This window comes from Pinus tabuliformis, chromosome 2_2 (genome assembly GCF_031772625.1).
Source record: "Pinus tabuliformis cultivar Carrire ecotype Pingquan chromosome 2_2, CPIR1, whole genome shotgun sequence".
Classification (NCBI taxonomy): domain Eukaryota; kingdom Viridiplantae; phylum Streptophyta; class Pinopsida; order Pinales; family Pinaceae; genus Pinus; species Pinus tabuliformis.
In genome coordinates this window covers 333,919,290-333,934,871 of record NC_142300.1, presented here as the reverse complement: position 1 = coordinate 333,934,871, position 15,582 = coordinate 333,919,290, and positions in this window count along the sequence as shown.

The following is a 15,582-nucleotide window of genomic DNA, read 5'->3' as shown; positions in this document are numbered from 1 at the left end:
CTCTCGCGTCTGTTAACAACTTACATCATTGGCTGGTAATCAGATGATGTCTCTCCATGTTCGACCTCAAAACATCTTTTCGCATGGTTTGACTTGTACATTGAGTGAAGATTGAACGAGTTTGAAGACCCTGGATCTAGTTTCATCCATCCGGGCTGCGATATATTCAGGAGTACAAAAGCATCAAATGTACGAAGGCTTTACATAGATGGTCATCTAATCATGGATTACAAGTCTATATCTGCAGACAACTATCTGATCTATGTACATGTAATGAAAGTTTATAAAGTTGAGCATAGGGATGCCTCCCTTAGCTAGTTCATGAAAAAATCATATTATCATGATGTATTGTATTGTAATTGATGCAGGTCACCTTCCAGTTCGAAACTTCTGATCCTCATGATAAAGCATTTCACCCGACATGAACATTTACGACCTCATGCTTTAGGGGGCAACTATTATAGACATATTTGGGCACATCAACCCCAACTCACATGTCGATGTATTAGGGTTCATCAACCCCTAAAATAGTTGTTTTATGCCCTAAAGGAACTAAGTCATCTGAATGCCTCATTCCCCAAAAGTTCCATCTCAAAAATCATCCAGAAAGTGCCTAAAATGAATCATTGCTGAAAGCCCTGTGTTAGGGTGCTATGCATAGTAGGTACTGCACTATCAAATTTCTATGCATTGCAGTTTTCCCCTCTAGAAGGTGCGATGGGCAAGGTAGGACAAAATTCCGGGAGATTTTGAGAGTTGGTTGCTCATGGAAACTTCTAGAAACTTCTCCCGTGCCACCCGCCCCTCTGAGTTTGTCCAAGGATGACTAAAGGAATTAGGAAACCACCTCCAATTCCCCTCTTTCATGGAACCAATTCCTAAAAATAGAAATCCATTCATCATCCCCATTGATGACTCAACCTCCTACAATCATCTATAAAAGGATCTCTCATCCAAGAGATCAGAAGGCTAAATTATTCTAAGTTGTAAGGAAGTGCTTCTAGTTTTAGTATTGAGGAGAGAACATTGTGTTATTGTTGGTGTGTTCTTGCTGATTCATGAGGTGAAGAAGGCTTGAAGCTGGGAGGATGGTGCTGGATCAGACTTCTTATGGGTTGTAATTCTCCTTGTTATCAATAAAGTTCTTCAATATTTTTTCCAATTGATTGTGTTAACTGTAAATGCATTCATTTATTTATCATATTTCTGATTCTATGATGTTTATGCTGTGATAGATCATTATGCTTTGATGGGTCTTTGTTTCTGTAGTTGTGGAGGTACTCTCCAAGCATGTTAAGTACAGGGAGGAGTTACGGGATTGGCCAAAGGAGAGGGAGATCAAGTGAGGATTCAAGAGAAAGTTACAGGTTGGTATTTCATAATCTCTTTCTTATCTATCACTCATAGGAAAGATAGTGAATTGCTTTGACTATTGTTTCTAGGTTAGCTACCAAACCTAGAGGGCTAGCATTCCTTAGAAATACTAGTTTTCCCAGAAACAATACCTCTTCGCGCACCTCTGGTTGAACTGTTCTATCCTCCTTCAAAATTTTCATTTCAAGGCAAAGATTTTGCAACTATGCAAGGATCTGCTGAACCCATAGATTCAGATCTTGCATCAATGTTTCGTGGAATCTCATTGCAATCTCCAAGGCCTCTACCCGAGTCATAATCTTCTGTTGTGGCAGCGCAACCCTTAGGTGCGGCAAGAGTGAAACCACAAACCACTCATGGTGTTATCCATCCGTTAAGTTCATATTGGCTTCACGAATCTTACACTTCAACCTTTGATTCAATTCCCAAGGTGTCTCGCCTGGTTTCATCGTGATTTCCTTGAACCCTACAATTGATTGTGCCTTAGATTTAGGCCTACTGAACTCTTTATTTAGCATGGTCTGGATGTCCACCACCCTAGCGTTGGGGTGATCATTAGAGTACTTGATGTACCAAGTTAGCACACGATCTTGCAAAGCACTAACCAACGTTTCCTTCTTCATGTGATCATCTGTAATGCCTTGAGCTTCCCATACAACTTTCACAACAAACCAAAACTAGTTCGGGTCCTCATTTCCCAAGCCTTTAAACAAAGGCAGCTTCATTGAATTTTCCATGTTGAACTGCAGTGGAGGTGGTGGTGGTATGGGTGAAGTTGCAGGTGATGGTGGTGAAGTTGGAGGTGGTGTGGGTGGAGGTGGCAATCGCGTGAATCCCTGTCTTATTAACTGAATTGCACTTCGCGGAGAAGCCTACGCTACTCCTTCTTTGTCACCCAATGGAGGTGAAATCAGTGGGCTATATTTGGGACCATTCCTTCCTTCATTTTTGTAAGTTTTTCCACTTCTTATAGCCCCGAACATCAAGGTAGCTGCATAACCCATTTTTCACACAATAACATCTTAATACAGGTATTCAAAGACTTTAAATACTTACCTCGCAGACCTTTGAAAAAGTGTCACTCCACCTCGTTGTAACTAACTGTATCGATCAGAAATTTAGTCATAAATCCTCCTATGATGCGATCGAGCCAATGATCAACAGCACGAGTGATCTTATCCTCAAAGGATTCCAGTCTCTGTACTAACTCCGGGGTCCAAACAATAGAACCACCAAGTCTCCACCTTCCTTGGCTATCCACTAGCTTCGTGATCCACTCGTATAACTCAACTGGAAAGGAACTAAAAAAGATCTCTTAGATTTATATATATAGGTACCTGTCCAACCATTGTACCTTTGTTAGTCGCGAATTTCTATTCTCATGCGCTGTGAATTTGTGGATCTCCTGTTCAACCAATATTCAACCTCTTTCTTAGTTGGATTCCAATGATATGACATCACACATCTCTCATACAGATTCCGGTCTTGGCAACGGAACCATTTGTTGGTTGTGTGGGGGCCTGACCCAGGTTCAACATTAGTTAGCCAAACAAATCCCTACATTATTGGCCCTTTCGGCATCAGCCCGTGGAACGTGGAACGAAGTCTCACCCGAAGTAGTATGGGGGGATGATGGAACCAAGTTTTCACACCCTGAGATGGTCGTGATGTCAGTTTATACCCTCTGTTCCTACTTTCGTGCAAGTCACTAAGCTTTAGGGCTCTGTCAATCTAGCCTTTTATTCTGCCCTTCAGTACCTCCGTGAAGGTGCACGATTGACCTTCACATAGCCTTAACCCACAATCCAAGTACTTTCGCACTGCTATGGAAACGTATTGTATAGGTTCCCAAGTTAACTTAAGTGTTTTACTTATCTTACTAAACAATCACAGTTAGCGCCGCGTAAACTGATATTCTTACTTGCCTTCAATTAACCAATATCATCACACATATTCGCGCATCACATAAACATTGTAATTTAAACCCAAAATGCAATATAACCAGATGCATAAATAGGAAATAAATACATAGAAATTGTGGAATACTTCTCTTTATTGATATCTTCAGATTATTATAGACTCTAATTGCCCTGCGCACACAGTTATAGGGGTCTGTGCACTCAGCTGCGAACTTCTACCCTAGGCCTCTGCGCACTCAGCTGCAGAGCCTCTACCTATGCTAAGACCTAAAACACTTAGACTACGCTATCAAGACTTTTTACTCCATTCTTCGCTAAAGACTTATAACTACTTAGAGCTTACTTACTTAGCTCCTTTTATACAATCCCATGGTCCGCATACCATGGGTGGATCTTTACAACTGACTTTACACTTTACAAAATAAGGGAGGACAACCCTTTATGACTCTTGACACCTTCGCGCTCAACCACAAAATGTGGAGACTTTACTAGTTTATTACAAAAATGACCCAAAGCATGGGCTTTTAGCCCCAAAACTGTCCTTGGGGGGATCTCATTCCCAACACATGCGTTGAGATGACTTGGTATGCTTTGGCATGGTTTAATATTAACTTTATTTGAGATCAATTATTGGAAACTAGATGAGAAGAAATGGAGGAAATTTGGCACTTTGAATGCATTGACACTTGGCACTTGGCACCTATTGGCACCTATTGTTGGTGTGCCTAGCATTCCCCTCATGGAAAAGGTAAATTGATGATTTATTAATCCTATTACATGCTCATTTCCTTGTAGTTTATCTTGTTCCTCCCTTTTGTTTCCTTGACAGTCCCTGGCATGCATTGTCACACCCCTGTACATCTTGGCATGCCTTAGCACTTAGCACATCTTAGCTTGTTTGACATGTCTTCATACTATGTGGCACATGTTAGCATGCCCTAGCATTCCCTAACACAACTTGGCAGTTATGACCTCACAACTAGCATTACATTTCACTAGAACACCTTGCCACTCCCTAGTTGTCATGCCCTCTATTATCCTCCACAATGTCCCAGGATGATGAGGAGATCGATGGAGGTAACCACAAACCAAGATTTTAGTTTGGCAGCTAGCCCTACCAAACCAGAGAGGGATCTCTCTATGAAATCATAGCCAAGAGATGACTGGAATGTAAAGTATTTTAGGCTAGATAACTAGGTTCAGGTGGGTTTTGGAAAATTTAGGGTTTTGTTGCTGGATAAGGGAGAGAAACCATGTAGCTAGGTCAGAGGATCAAAGGGTTACAGCATAAAAGATATTAAGGAGAAAGGTAGCATTACTTTTATGATGGATCTTACGGTTTTTCATTGTAGTGTAGTGTTTAGAAGAAGCAAAAGGTCTTAATGAGCATGAAACATGAATTCATTATGCCAGAAAGAAGAAAGTAACACATATTGTTTTTTCCATCAAAATAGAGCTTTATGCAAAGAATTCTATTTATAAAATGTAAAGAAAACCATTGAAGAATTGCTTAATGGAAAGAGAAGATGAATATCTTTCATATAAAGTTATAACAGAGAAAAAACAACATCACAAAATTACTGCACATGAATTCCTAGATAATAGCTGCAAACTGTGTCCTTTGATTTCCAGAAAATGTCTAAGTACAAGCTACAATAGTTCTCTCCTCTGAAATCCAACTCATTCTATCATTGAGAAACTAATACATAAAGACGAAAAAAACATCTCCCCACTCTGAGGGGTCGAATCCATGACTCTAGGAACTGTTCCATGAGGTGTTCTAACCAAACCCTAATGTCTAGGGAAGTTAAAAACAACTTCTACAATTAACTTTGACTCTATCCTCTCTCACAAATGAGGTCAAATTTACATAAAAATAGCTTACAAAGACTAAACACCCATTATTTAAATTTAATTTTTCCCCTCACATTCATCTACTTCACCCTTTTGACTTTTACCAAAGTCAAACTAGGAATTACAAAAAGTTACACAGTGAAAACTTTACAAAAATCTCAGAAATTTCCACGTGTGCAACGAGATGTTGGAGGCCATTTTTGAGTGCCTTTCTGAGGTCCCAATCCAGATCTAAAGCTTGTTCTGGAAATCTAGGAGAGTATAGATGTATTTACAATATTTTTTCACTCAAAAGGACCCATTTTTGGCTAAGATATGGCCATTCTCCCAAGGTGTCTCCGGGTGTGCATCGAAATGGAAAAAGAGGGGCAGAAGGTGATTTTTGGCTTCTTTTTTGAAAATTTCTCAGAAAATCAGCCCCAAACCAGGAAAGTGGGAAAATGGTTTTTGAGAGGGGCTCATAAGCTTTCCAAAAATTATGATTTTCCATCATTTTCAGCCCTAGGAAGAAGTGCATAGTGAGCTCGTTGCGCTCCTAGACAAAAAATTGCAAGTCTGCACCAGTCTGCACCAAAACACAAAATTTTCTCCAAATCCTCCCAAAATTTTTCGAGAGATGCCTGATGAGGTATTTTATGCAATCATGGATGCATCAGAAAGAAAATATAACTCACCCTTCTCCTCTTGGTTGATTAGGGTTTCCTTGATTGTTTCCTTCAACTGCTTGATTTTGACCTTGGCAACCTGATTCCTTGTTTAATAATGGATGGCCATTTTATTTTGTAACTTGTTATCCGTGTTGGCCTTATCAAGGATTTTCTCAAGGTGGCAATTGACTTTTTCAAGCCAAAAATACCTGTCCTCATTTATTTCCATGGTAGTCCTATCTTCAAAGGTCAATTCTTCCATTGGTGGCTTTTGTTCTCTTTCCCTCTGAAGTGCCTTCCTAATACCCATTGTCCTTGGTATCTTCCTTGCCCCATGTACTTTATGCTGCTCAGTGTCCTCATGACCCACCACTTCCTTGCCTTTCATCTCTTGTTTCTTGGCTTTGAATTTCTCTTTCTGCATGACTAGCTGTTTTGCCTTAAGTTGACTGTTTTCCTGCTCAAGGAATGAAATGATGAATTTGGCCCTTTCCAAATTTTCCTTGAGCTCCATGATATAAGAATCCTTCTCTTTGATTATTTTTTGTAGGGTTTGATGCTCATCATGTTCCTCCAATTCAACTAGGTAAAATCTCAATGGGCTCCTGATCATGCAAAGAAGCCTCATGATGTGATGGTGATCCTTGTTCTGCTGATGTAGTAGGCTTGGCCCCTTCCTCAATTTGAGGAAAAACACAAGCCTTCTACCCCTAATATGTATTGGTAACCTCAGGCCTAGGTGCCTTGGAAACCTCATCATGTTTTCTTGATGACCCCACCTCCATGGGATGTACTGACATGGTTTGGTGCTGGCTTGGTGAAGTGGTTATATGCGTTTTCAAGGCTGCCTCAATGAAGGTGTCCCATGTCATGTTCTTCTCTGTCAACTGATGGAGTACTATAACCTTTATTAGGCTATGGTGAAAGAGGCTAGGATAATGCACTTTTCCTTTCAATTGCACCCTTTCAGACATTTTTGTTAGGCTCCTATACAAGTAGCTGGACAAATTTAGAGACTTGGCAGTTGTAAAGTGCATGAGCAGTCTTATGTGGTATTGATATAGCTTGGAAAATTTTCCCTCACATGTGAATAACTTCATGACAACCTTCATCAATGGTGCATATCTCTCCAACAAGTATCTGAATGGGAAAACATGTGAGTGAGCTCCTTTGTATTGTGATTTCAAGTAGGGTTTGTACTCTTCTAGGTCTAGGTTCATGCCTTTGAACCAGTTTTCACCATGGTTTGGTATGCATGTAGCTTGAGAGATGGAATCCACTGAAAACATGAAATCAGTCCTTACAATGGTGATCTTGTCTTCCTTCAAGGTGAGGGAAAATATACCCATGAGATTCTCATGGTAACCTACTTCCTGCACTCTTTGACAAAACCCTAAACAATTGACATCTTTAAAGAATTTCATGACAAATGGGGAGGAGGTGATTTCATTGCAATTAGAGGGCTCAAACCTCAGTATCTTTCCCCCCCCCCCCCCCCCAACCCCCGTTGTACTTCCTCTTCTCTGATGCTGATGAGTCAAGCTCCATACTTCAAACCCTAGGTGAAAGGAAATCAAAAACAATGAAATTTGTTGTTGTGAGGGAATGAGGTGGTATGATGGACTTAGGAGTTGCCTAAATTTGTAATGAAATTTAGGAGGGTAGGGGATGATGTCAGTGAGTATGGGAAAAGGGAATTTTGGGAAACGAGTGAGGGGAGGGGATAGAAAAGGCTAAAACACAGGGCTATCCTAGAAAGAGATAGGGTAGATTAGGGTTTAGAGGAAAATGATAGAAAATGAGGGGATAAGGCTTTGTGATGGATGGAAATGGTGTATTAGTTGCAAACAGAGGTGTAGGGACAAGGAATATAGGGTTTAGGGCAGCAACACATCATTTTAGGATCAAAACCATGAAAATCATGTAAACCCTAGAAGAAGTATTTGATCATTTTCTTGACATATGAGGTAAAGGAGGGCGTGAAAATGATTAAAATTACTTGTTATAGAGAATGTAGGATGAAAAGATTGAAGAGGAGCTTTGAAAAATGAATTTTGGTGGTCAAACAACAATTTTGGACAACTCTTCCCCATGCATAGCAAAGGCTTCTTGTGCGTAGTGTGTTGTCCAGGTGCACAACGAAGGTTCTCTATGCGCAACGATAGTCATTTTTTTCCAATGAGGGATATGGAATCATAATTTTTTGCAAAGGAGAGGGGGGATATCGATTCTAGGATGATAGAAAAGTGCAGATGAGTGTGAATGAGCTCCTCCATGTGCTTTTATAATTTTCTTTTGGTGTCTAAGTGATTAATGAGGTAGGATGACCCACCTCACCAATTCACTTTCTTTTTTAGTTTTGTAGCCTTAGGACCTATTCTTGTAACTTTAGAACCTTAGGAACATTATTACATCTAAAAACATAAATTAAATTTGAAATCAAGTGTTATTGAACAAATTTACCTATTGCTACTCCTCATTTGTCAAATTTATACATGAAATGACTGATTTTGTGACCTTAACCCTAATGACCTAATGGTGACACTGAGCTGAATGGAGACCTTGATGATGTCACTGAAGTGATATTAATGATGTTTTCATGATGGTAGACTCAACTGAGTGATGAAAGTGACCAGCATATAAAATTCTTGAGAGAGTAGAAATAGCCGTAAACACACTAGCCAGTGACCAAATTTTTATTTGAAGACTTAGTGAAATGACAAAAATTTGACTTGACACCCTAACAAAACCTCGTAAGAGCATATTTGATCACTAGTGATAGGATGAACTGACTAACACTAACACCCTCATAGATAACCTTACTTTTTTTGCAACTTGGGAACTCAATCAATTCATTAGAAAAATAATATTGTGCCCAACCAAAAGTCTCTCTTTCTCTGAAATTGCTTTGTCCATGCCTTATCACAACCATAGGCTTGCCTCCTGCAAGTCCTATTTTGAACTTCTCCTAAAACACTTCATCCTTGGGACACCTGGAATTCACTGACACTCCTTGGCACACACTCTTATTTGTTCATTTCCAAGCATTTTGACCTAGTTCTCCCTTGTGTTCCTCTTACTCTCTCTAACACTCCTCACCGTCCAATGACACTGTCTACCATGTGTTAGCACAACTTTTCATTCCTTGGCATTCCCTGGCACTCCTTAGCTATCATGCCAAATGATAATGGTTTTGATTTAAGATAAGATTATCTAGTCCCACTGATGGATTCTTTCCATCATAGTTGTAAGGATGAGAAGAGATTTGCACTGCGAACCTTAGCTAGCAGGAAGGAACTTTTGGTTGAATATAATCAACTAGTAGTGGTAACATCATCCCAATTGGCTAATTCTATATGTTGTATGAACCTTTTTGCACCCCTTTTTGGTGCTTAGCTTCTTTTATGCCATAGTAGCTTATTGTTGTCCCTTAATTGGAGATGAGTAAAATGTAGATATCAGGAAAGCTCTATCTCTGCCTATCACAAAAGGTTAGAGAAACATCCACACACACATAGGTGGAGTACACTCATCCCTAACATATATGGTATGGGTTTCTTATGCCTAGTCCAAGGAGATAATTATCAGTGATGTAAATTGGATTTGATGTGGAGACTATGAAAAAGAATAATATCATATGGCACATTAGAAACACTGAATGGGTTTGAAACCATCCTCTTACATAGATACACACCTTAACACAGGGTGAAACCCTCATAAATCAATAGGACACCCTTAATGGCTCTGAGAAGCCTCCAAGCTCCTTCCATATAGCACTTGATAGGTTGAAACACTACAAATGGAAGTAAGGAAGGAAGGATGGGTTCACATTTTTGTTGCAGACCATCATAGTTGGATGGGGAAAGTTCAACTTTTGTTGAGACTCTCAATCGAAGGCATCCTGCCACTATTATGGAAACCCCCGGTAATGCTAGTTTTCCCACTTGATATCGCCAATGTGGGATTTCCTCATTGAACCACTCAAAATTAGGTTTTGACACTATGGAAAAATGTGAAATGAGAGGGATCTACTGGAGTAACTATCATGATAACTATTTACAAGGAAGGATGGGTTCACATAACGGACCATAACTTTAGGCAGGAAGGAATTGGTGTTTTCATAGCTCTCAACCATATCTTTGAACCATAACTACTCTCATGGTGGTGCCCTTTCGTGGTGGATAGTTCAATTTAACCATCTCATCAACTATGCGGTTACTAAAATCCTCTCCTATTTGTTTTGTTGAACCTCACTAACTTCATCAGGAACAACACATTTGGCTATCCAAACAACCATACAGAAAAGCTCTGGCTCGCTCGACCTCAAAGAAAGCCAAGGGGATATGTCTTACTTACAACCTAACACTTTTTGACCTAACACAACTACCTGATAGTCCTACCTGATAGCGCAAACAAAACACCTATGTGGTTGAACCTCCCCATTCTCATCCATGACAATATAGGTGAAAGTTAGGTCCCCCGTGGGGATATACATGGGCTCATGCAATAGCCTTACACCTGGGCACGTGGGGACCTGAATCCTGAATAGCTCTATTGCTTGTTTAGTGGAGCCTCTCCTATCAGTGGTTGCAAAACCTCATATAGAGACATGACCTTCCTTATGGTGCAATCACTTTGCAATGGATATAGCGTTTGAGGTGTTGATGTTTCGACTCTATCTTGGTCAGTACCTACCACCTCAACCTATTTGGTCGATTGAAAGTCATCACCTATTGGTTGAACTTCGTCTCTAATTAAAGGAATCATGGATGGAATAAACATGTTCATAGAAATTAATCTCTACTTTATATCATCCTATGAAGAATGTGATTCATCTGACCTTGCAAATTTTGGGCTTACCTTATCATAGTGCTCACAATGGGGATATGGCCACTTACTGACACAGACTCTCATGTTTCTGATAACACCCAATTGATTTACCACAGCTTCATTCAGGCTTACCTAGAAAGAACTTGAATCCTGAATAGCTCTTCTCGATGATGTGGGAATTTCCACGGAACAATCAAATTGAGATAGTTTAGTCTCCCTTCGTCAGTAACCATGAGAATAGGATAAAAATATAAAGAAAAATATTTGTATATTTCCCATTATTCCCTTTCCATTAGATAGAATGGTGATGAGATCTAGACCATAGACCTGGTGAAAATAACAGAAGCTGGAGTTGAGGATGGGGCTTTGGAGATGGATGGACTAACCCAACTAAACTAATTTGTATTAGTTAACTCGGATCAAGGTGATAAAAATGGCCTACTTGTAGTATGGGAGGAGGGGGTCTCAGAAACTTACCATATGTATTGGTGTTTTGGAACCTCCTCTTGGTGTTCCCTTATGAGAAGCATCGAATCTTAGGCCTACCTGGACACTCGTTGTGGAAAACCTACTCATGCGGGAGATCCCAAGCACTAAGAAAGTTTTGGGGATCTGTCTGTCCCAACCAAATGTAACATGAGAGGACATGGTTACTGTGTCTAGTGGGTTACACTTTGGATGAAGTGTTGTAGCGAAACTCCTATTAGTGGCTATAGAAACTAATATGGAATAGGTCTTGGCCATTACTAGGCCACAGGGGGTCTTGGGGAATGGGTGGGTGCCTAAGAGATCACATACCCCTCTTGAACATGTAAGGTTTTGAATATGTGGTCCAATAAATAAATGAACATGGTGAAATTACTTCAAAATTCAAGTTGTGCACTTAGGGCTAATTTTGTAAGGTTTAACTATTATGGAAATGTTTGTGTCTAGTGGAGGAACGTTTTTAGTTCTGTTAAGTAGTTAAGTGCTCACTTTAACAGCCAAGGGAAAACTAGGAGATACACTACCCGATATCTGGGCCATAAATTTAGGTCAAAAACTACATAGTGCAAAGCCATACATAGAGAGTGTAGCTCCATGATTTGCTTTAGTACTAGCCCACATACATATGGAATAATTGATTCCTATGTACAAAAGGTAAAGGTAAAATCCTCCATGGCTTCCTATATTCACATAACAATGTGGTTGTTACTATGGTCATATTTCCTCTCCATGGTTCCTTCAGAAATTAAAAATCTTCTGGCCTTCCACGACTCATTCTTGGTTCATGATTTATGGTTAAAATCCACAAAGCTCTTACCTTTCCATGTTCTTGATTCCTACCTTCCATGGTTGTTCTGTATTGGTTCTTTCAGGCGCAAGGCTGCTCTGTTAAGCCCTAACTTTCACTACAGGTGTGGTATGTATGTGTTCATTAGATCTATTGAGTGCTCACTAGGATATGGATACCACTTTACCACACGTAATGAATCTACCACAAGCACATGATCACTCATGCTATTTACTAAACTAATATGGGGAAAATGTCCCACCCACGTAGACTACACTACATCATAGTGCAACTTATATTAGAAGAGAATGTAGCTACATTCAGAGGGTAGGGTTTGAAAGCACAATTTTGACAGTAAATGTGCACCTTAAAACCCTTTCTTAATCCAAAAGAAAGAATTTAAAAGTCTATTGAGTGTGAGCCAGAGCCTGTGCTGCAATAGCCATCATAGCCAGACCTGGAGCCATAACTGGAGCCATAGCTAGACCTAGAGCCATAACCAGGAGGGTCATAGCCGCCTGAGCCAAGGAGAGATTACAGAAAGCCTAGAGATGATACAGTGCCTAATTCTACTGGGTATAATTTAAATTGAACAATATAATTAAAAAACATGATTGAAATCAAACTTTTATTTTTATTTTTACATTAAATATGGAACATAAAAAATAAACATTGATTTTTTTTTTACATAAATAGAAAACATTAATTTAAAAAACACAATCATAAAACAATAAAATATATATTTTATTGTTCTAGAAACCTTCCCACCAATGCAATTGTGCACCACAAAAAATATCTTCTCGTCCACCCTTCTCCACCCTAGGCCTGTACATGGATCCATCCAACACTAAACGGGAATACCAACAGGCACAAGTGTTGACTAGGCCACATGCAAAATATCCACTCAAGCGTCAACAATTTTCTGGTTTCCTCCCAAAGCCCTCATTTCTAGTTTCCATGGGCCAGTGATAGCTTCAGCTCACTGTTTTCATTTGCACCATTCATCTGCTCCATGGAGATTCACATCCATAGTTTAATCTGTCGAGACGCATCATGACTTTCGTTTGCATGAGGGTTTCATTTGTTGAGCTGCATTAGGGTTTCATGTGCCCATATGCATCAAGGTTTCATGTGCCGAGCTCCAGACTGCAATTTTATTGGCCGCTAGTGAGTTCGATCTTGGCAACCATGGATGAGGTGCCATCCAAGAAGGAGCGGCTCCACAAGGTGTTCCTGGAGTTGCATTCCCATTCTTCGGCCCTGGTAAACTTTAGTGTCCAGTGAAAGGAGCTCGAAGACCACTTCAACGACTTGGAGAAGTGCATGCAGAAGCACTTCGAAGAGCTGAGATGTGCCACAGACCCGGCCAAGATGGTTCTGTAGACCCTGAAGGGATTTTATCTGGATAGTAAATAGACTATGAACATTGATGCATAGAGACATGCCTGTGTTTTGCTCTTGGAGTCCCTTCCTTTTGTTTTGTCACTAGACGGGGTCTCCTCGAAGGTGAAAAAAGAGGCTCAGAAAATTGCTGCTAAATGGAAATTTAGGGTCACTGGAATGATAAGCTTTGGATCCCCAATCACTAATGGAAGGATCCAACATGGAAGAAGATCTGCGAGTGAAGGAAACAGATCTTGAGCCTATGAAATGGATCCTGAAACTTCCAGTGCTTTTTTTACCATTGATCCCCTGAATTTTTTTTTTAATGAAAAACTCTTAACAGTAAAACCCTAGACCCATTTCTTGTCAAGGTTTGATGTATCCTCATGTCAAAATATGGTCTCGACATTTGATCTATCAAGGTATTCTCTACTTACCTCTTCAGGCAATGGCCAAGGATCCATGAGTAGTTTTTTTATTGGCTTGTTTGTTGAGCAATAATTTTGATGTGAATGTGTCAATAATAGGTGCATTTATAGGTGACTGCTTGTGACCTCATATTCTCAATGAAGATGTCAAACCTCATCCAGAATTTGAAGTGCTAAAGATTTGAACAACAGATTCTCGAAAATCCCACAAGCTTAACCTAGTAGAGTTTCAAGGGGAGGTCTCCTTCAAGGAGTTATACGATCTCTGAGGAAGTTTAAAGACAATGGAGTGATATGTAGCACAAGATCTTCAACAAGCCTTACCTCAACAAATTAGGAATTCCAGCTTTTGATGGCAAAAGAAAAATCCATGCAATGACTTGGATTCACAAGTTAGAGACATATTTTCAATGAAACCAATGAATTAAGAAGACATGACCAATTTTCCAGTACTTAAATTGGAGGGATTCAACTATGATTGGTGGAATCAGTGGATACAGTCTATACCAGAGGACATTTCCATTGGTTATGACACTTCCGAGGAAAAATTTATATCTGCTTTTTTTTATAAAACTGTTGCCGACGACTTCCTTCAATAAAAAAATTTAAGACTCTTGATGGGAGCTTTGGTAAAGAAGTGGAGGTGATATTCTCCCACCAGGGTTCATTCCCTCATGTACATGTTAGCCCCTCATGAGCCATCAAGAACAACTTCCGCGTAAATGGCCCCTGGTGCAAACGGCCTTTTGCCTCGATGTTGACTTTTGCCTCATTGTTGATTTTAATTTATTTTATTATTTGGAAACAATTTTTAATTCAATGAACATTTTGACAAAATATGGATCCATGCACTAGTAGAAAATAAGAAATTAGTGACTAAGCGACTAAAAAAGTTAGTCACCACAACTTTTCCAAGTGAAATACTACCAAAAATGAACAATATTAGGTGACCCAACTAAAAATGACTAATTTAGTTTTGGGTTAAAATATATGACTAGCTAATAAGTAATACAACTAAAAATGACTAATGCGAATGATTAATTTAGTCTAGGAACGAAAATATGACTACCTAACAAGTACTACAATAATATGAATTAGTGGTTTATTTTAATCACTTTAATTTTTTCAACAATCTAAACATAGAAGTGATAGGGGATTTAGAAGTTGTTATAGATTGGTTAAAAGGTTATACTTCCTTAAAAACTTCTTTATTAGATCAATAGACGATTGGAGTTATGAAGCTTATTAGAATCTTCAAGGTTATATCCTTTGATCACATTGATAGGAATTCAATTTAAAGGTTGATAAATTATCCAAAATGGGAGTGGGCTTATATCCGGGTCACATATATTATGAAGAATACCTACAAGGAGAAATGTTGGTTAATTAGTAGATGACACATTTCCTTTAGTTGAAGACTTAACTTTTCATGCATATTTACATTTTTTATTATCAAGGTTATATCCATTGAACTTAAGATACTAGTTTTTAACTTGGATATCAAGTTATTTAGGTAGTTTGAATGTATATTATGAATATAACAATACTATAATTTTATGAAATTGTTTTGAATCCTATTGAGTGTATCTATTCTACCAAAGTTACATATGTCTTATATACTATTTTTTCACACACCTATACATATAGGCACAAACACAAGAATAAATATATCACTTAAAGACTTAAACCTTAGAAGGAATAATAACACCACTTTTCTTTCATTAACTCAATTAAACATCCAATAACTCCAAACTTACTTAAAATTTTAAATCCCATTTAATATTATTCAAACTTAAAAACTCCTATACATGATTATTGATTCTCAAATGAAAAATCAACTAATATTTTTCGAGAAGGCTAGGTATCTAATATGT